At 33.7% G+C, this 6,000-nt stretch overlaps 1 protein-coding gene across 2 annotated transcripts in view; it reads left to right on the top strand.

The window, feature by feature from the left end:
* Positions 1-2,905: 2,905 nt before the first annotated feature.
* Positions 2,906-6,000, top strand: part of LOC149804311 (inositol-trisphosphate 3-kinase B-like) — a 49,902-nt gene continuing 46,807 nt past the window's right edge. For both annotated transcript variants that reach the window (XR_016415434.1, XM_089938696.1), the window contains exon 1: positions 2,906-3,022. The gene's annotated coding sequence lies outside the window, so the exon portion shown is untranslated. The remainder of the gene's footprint in view (positions 3,023-6,000) is intronic.

Below are 6,000 nucleotides of genomic sequence, written 5' to 3'. Positions count from 1 at the left end.
GTAGGCTATTCGGAAACCGTTACCTCAGTTTTATCAAGATTTACCTAAAGCTTCCAATAGTCACAGTATTTTGACTAGGTCTGTCAAAAAAAAAAAAAAAAACAGGTTGCATTTAAATTGCTATATTGGCCAGTAATACAATATAATATGCACATTATAGAAGAAAAGCATTCAACAACATTTTCTATATGAACTAGCTTAATTGTCCGTCCTAGGACGGGAGCACAAAAATAAGTTAAAAGTGAATTAAAACAATTGGGATGAGCGACTTAAAGTTTCAACATAAAAATGCAGAAGAAGTATACAAATTAATTGGGATACCACAGCAAGTTTCAAGCCGCGACCGCTTGTTTGACAGCTGGGACACGCGGAAAGAAAGACATATGTGAGTGTTTATGTATAAGATACTATTTCCATTAGAAAGTGTACTTTGCGGGTCATTTAGAAAAAGGTGAGAAAATCAGTGGTGACAATATATAGCCTTGTCCAACACCTATTATACCTGTAAGTAAGTACTTATTCCACTAGAAGTTCTTATACAAGCTTTGATACCGGCGTTTATTGCTTGCTACATTTTCAGCATCTTTCTATTACAGTTGCGTATATTTAGCTTATACCATAGAGCTTTCCTATCAGTTATATCAAAGACCATCTCAAAGTCTGTAAATACACAATAAAATATTTACACATAAATGGCAAACAGACTTATTCCTCTGTAATTATTAGGGTAATTTGGGGTATAAGAACTGAACAATTGTAACTATACACCAGTCTTTTGGGACGTATGCGGCACGACACATTGCATTAAACAAATAGGTGCGTAGTGGTAAAGTGTAATTTTCAGAGACTTTAGAAGCTTTCATACCATTACATCCAGGATTTTTCCCATTTCCCCTGATTTGATATCATTTATTGCTTTCCTAGCCAAATATTCAGTATCGTGTATATCAAGATAATGACATGTTTATCGTTCGAAGAGTAAGGTGTATCAAACGTGTCACAATTTGGAACATTAAATACACAATGAAAATGCGCGAATCATCTTAGCTTGGAAATCTATTGATGGCCATGCCATGATCTCAGTCTAAGAAAACAATGCTAAAGACATTGATTTCAAAACGAAGTTTGCAAGTGACGTTAGCGTAAGTGATAAGATATAAATAAAATCGGTGGTTAGCTAAGAATATACACCAATTGAAAATAATGTATGTAAATCTTGCTTTAAATGAAATACAGCTATACAACTGTTACGTAACGTTTCATTCATTTCCCTGCAATGTTTTATAGATAAATAGCCGAATACCACCAGACAATTTTCTGTTTTATGAAGCTCGCGTGACAGCTGTTAGTATGTGATTGACTAAGAATTTACTTGCAATCATCAAGGAAACATGTCCCACGTACGTTCCGTTGGATTTCCCCACTGTCATACTTGTTTACTGCAAAGAATAGATTTATATAACTGATAACGACATAAGTACCGTGCGTCATAGAAATTACTCAATAAATCAATTTGTCGCTGCTAATTTCAACGTACATATTCATCGAACCTAATAATTACTTCTTTTTCTTTCTCTTCCTCTTCTTCTTATTATTATTTTTATTTATTGTGCCTACATGGCCATAATATTTTAAACATCTGTTTTGTTCTTTAAACTTCCTTTGCCGTCATGAGCAAAGGAATGGAAAAGGCTTAACGTGCTGCAGTGTACCCGATCACGAATCCTGATTGTCCGTATGCATGTCTGTCTCCCCACACGAAGACGGAGACGATATTTGTAAATTAAACCTGGCTTGAACCATGCAAAGTTACGTTAAAAAAAGTCCAAATCACACATCACACACCGTACGTAATATGAAGATGAAATCACTAATTTCGTAATTTGATACCAGTGTGTTGATCCCCCCCCCCCCAATTATTTATATATTTTCTTCGTAGTCTAAACATTATTATATAACAACTGTACGTATTTGGCCTGATGACGGCATGATTCGCCGTGAAGTCATTTAATTGTTTTAATTAATTAAATTTCACACTCTGTTGGAGGTATACGCGACTAGTCCACGTTTCCTCTTACCTTGGCTTTTTTCTTCTTCACGGCAAGTAGATGAAATTTACTAAGCCCCTTGACTACCACTTGACAACCAAAATAATAAATATCCACTCGGGTTTGAAAGGTTGCAGCCTCGAATCGTTTTTGTTGCAGATGTTTTTATGTTTTCAAAGACTTACCTCCATATTAGGAGGCAAAATATTATAAACGTGGTTAGAGTGATCAGAACATACTCACGCATATATGTCTTTATTTTTGTGTGCCGTGTCGAAAAAAAATTCAGCTTATGTTAAATTGTTGTTTTAAATGATACCGATTGTAAATAAATTTTATCTGATAATTGTTATCTTCAACAAAATTTGTATTATCCGATTTAATTTCACCATTTTGAGTATCAAAGTATGTCCGTTCTTTCTGGCGTAGCGCTGGTGTAACGTTGTTGGTGATGGTGGTGATGGTGGAAATATTTCCTCAAAGCATCGAATTTATTAATTATAGAAAGTTTATAAAATTTGCTTATGATTATATTTGGCAGTTCAAATTTTACATTTCATTCGCCTCTGGTCCCAAATTCACTTTCTCTTACCATCTAAATAGTTATAATTTATTAATAAAAGGTTTTATGCGACATTAGTTACATCCCAAGGCTCTATGTCTGTATCGGCACTTTTACTGTTATTCTCATTCCTTTGTTCATTGTTTGTTTCTTTCTTTATTTTCCACAGCCAAGCCCATACGTTTCCGTAAACATTTAGTTATAGTGAGAACGGTCCGCATTAATCCGTAACTGACAAAAATATTTAAATGTTTGTTAGCCAAGTCTAACCTACTTTCGGAATCGAGGCTACGGGGTTTGAAGAGGTTTATTTCTGGAATGTGATTGTCTTCTCTTGAGTGGAGTAGGAAGGAAAAGAACATAGCACAGATGAATTAATGTTTGCAGTTGCTCAAAACTTTGGATATAAAAGGTAACTTTCTTACATTTGGTGATAACTTTGAAAGTTTGATCCAAGATTTTCCTTTCTAGGTATGGTCACGTTGTCATCGATATCGTTGTTGTTCAGCCTGTCGGTCAAAAGTGACCAGCTTGGATCATTTGTGTCAGCAGTTTGCATGAAGAAGAAGAACATAAGTTGCTATTGGATAACGAGCCATAGTTTATATTAGATTTCCTCATTGATATCCTTATTGTTTTTATTATTTTCAGTGATTGCATTTTAAATTTCATTGTTAGTGTGCCGCATTGTTAACAAGTCGTACATAGATCCAATTACAAGTTGGTAACTGTAAAAAAAAGGCATATGATATTTCTACGCTACATTTTTTGTTGACTACATTTCCCAGCTGTGTTACCACTTAAGTGTTGCATGGATTTTTTCACAGGATATAGGTTATGCATATAAAGCAGTTACGATAAATAGCCGTCATGACATAACATCCAGCCTTTGAAATGTTATAGGCTGTCTGGGGGAGCAGTCATACTAACCATGATAAGCAGAATACCAATACAAATTTATTGATGGTAGAAGTCACACGGGTAATGTATGCGCATTTGCTCATGTTCAGTTAAACATAAATTGCTCTTTATAATCTAACACTACTTTAACCACGGTCTGTTCAATCCTTATTTTTTAATGATTTGCACTTTAACTGTCATCAAGAAACTTCCCTATGAAAATTATCGATCTCTGCAGTCTTTTACAATGGTGGCCATAATACTTAACTTGGGGTCTAGAAAAGAGCTCTTCGAGTGGAATCGTCACAACATAGGTTAGTACAGATTTGTTTATCTATGTGCGTAGCATTCATTATGACATCACACTGTGCAACAGTCTATCCGGATTGTACTGGATCACACCTTTAGGTTAATTATGTCCAAAAATGTCTATGTAATTTAACATTAATATTGCTGTATGGACTTCTTGGGGAGTCAAAATAATGACCTTCCAAAGGAATGTTTACATATAAGAATCTAAATGAAGTGAAAAATCACCATTTAAAGGTATATAAAATCAAATTCTTTAAAATCACACCATTACTAAAATAATCATTATTGAATGCTACATGACCCATGTGACTTGTACTATAGGTATGATCAGCATATAGCACAATAGCACATTTAACAAATTTAAGTAAGTCACATAATATCTGAGACTAAAGCAGTACATTACTTAAATACTACAAAACATGAACTAGCAATTTAACAACAGAATATTGTATGTATACATTTATAAAGACCAGAGTCTATGCCATACCGTTATTTCTGATTAAAATAATTCTTATAAGGCATCTACAAAAATATATATAAAGAAAAATAACAATAATAAAATCTGTTTATCAGCCTAGGGTGACACATACAAGTTTCTACTAATTTATTTCAAGTGAAGGGACCAGGGGTCTGAGCTTGGTCTTGAAAATATTTTTTCTTTGCACCATGAAATTTGCCAGATTTAAAAGTTATGAGCCACTTTTCAGCCATAGGAGCCATTTTATACCATGATTCAGGGACTAAAATATATGCTTAATATTATATTGACCCTATCTATATAAACATGACTATAAAACAGTTTCTTTTACATGTTTTTATTACATTTCAAAGCACAAGAATAATTATTAATAAATATAACAGTACCATTATATACTGTGAAGTTTAATGTATAGCATCTGAAAAGCACGATTGAATAAGAATGTTTCTTTATAATTGATAACACAAACTACTGCGTACTGGTAGTCTTTATGAACAATATCACTGACACTTATCAATATCTGCCTCATTTTTTTCCAATACAATTTCTGAAAATTCTTAACACTTGGCCCATCAATAGAAATTCTCATTAAATTTTCAGAGTAGATATACCCATAGAATTTCGTGTGTTTGTTTTAATCAGATTCTGGCAACTGAACCCCTCCATTGTGATGATAAATGATGAAAATAATTTGAAAATCATAACTTTTATATTCAAAATATGACTGCTATTGCTTAAATCAAGATATGGTTCCAGTTGTCTTTTTACCTCCTTTTACAAAGCTGTTGTCTTATTACCTCCTTTTACAAAGCTGTTGTCTTATTACCTCCTTTTACAAAAAAACATGACAAAAAACAATTACTTACCTTTGTCTTCATTTGCCTTTGTGGTTGGTGTTGAAAGGGAGATTAAGTTCAGTGTTTGTATACCCAAAAATTGTTACATGTTAGCTTACGAGTTTGAACTAGTTGATCTTTTTACAGGCAATGACTGGCATCCTTGTAGCGACATCCTGTGTTAGTTAAGTTCAGACCACAAAAACATGTTATCTAAGTAAATAATCCCTAAAACACTAAGCAGTCCCAAGTGCGTCTCACACTCATAGTTTGCAATAAACATAAATTAAGAACATGTACAAATGACACCAAATTTTTTTGCCTATCTGTTCAACAGTTGAGTATATCCCTCAGTCATTCCTTGTTTCCTACTAATCACGTAAATTGCTTCTCAAAATCAACTGACAGCTTGCAGTTAGCTGCAGTCATTTTCGAATAATGTCTTAGTTATCATCTGCAGATAGTGAAATAGGTATTATGTGGCCCGAGTTGCTTATATCAGTGAAAAATTGAAAGTTTACTTTATAAAAATTTGCTGACATCAACTTTTGCCAGTCAGTAAAACAATAGTGCCACTTTCAAAATCCTTTTCCATTTGGAGACAAATGCGAAGCCTAGCAGAGGCCCTGCTATAGTTCATTGATGTACAGACGAGCTTGAAAATCTTTACTGGAGATGCTTGAGCCAATCCACACTGTGGGACTTTAACTTTGTTTACATTGAGAAGTTCTTCAAAAAGCTCTCCATTGAATCAAATGAAAAATTTCTGTGTTTCAAATAAAACAGCTTGGTTATCCCACCCTCACCTCAAAATAATATTTGATCTTAGCCAGTAAAAAAAATCCTCATTTTGTACAGTAGATT

The sequence above is a fragment of the Sinohyriopsis cumingii genome, chromosome 2 (assembly GCF_028554795.1).
Source record: "Sinohyriopsis cumingii isolate HCF-2022 chromosome 2, ASM2855479v2, whole genome shotgun sequence".
Classification (NCBI taxonomy): domain Eukaryota; kingdom Metazoa; phylum Mollusca; class Bivalvia; order Unionida; family Unionidae; genus Sinohyriopsis; species Sinohyriopsis cumingii.
Note: the sequence above shows the minus strand (reverse complement) of the source record. Positions and strands in the feature narration are given on the sequence as shown.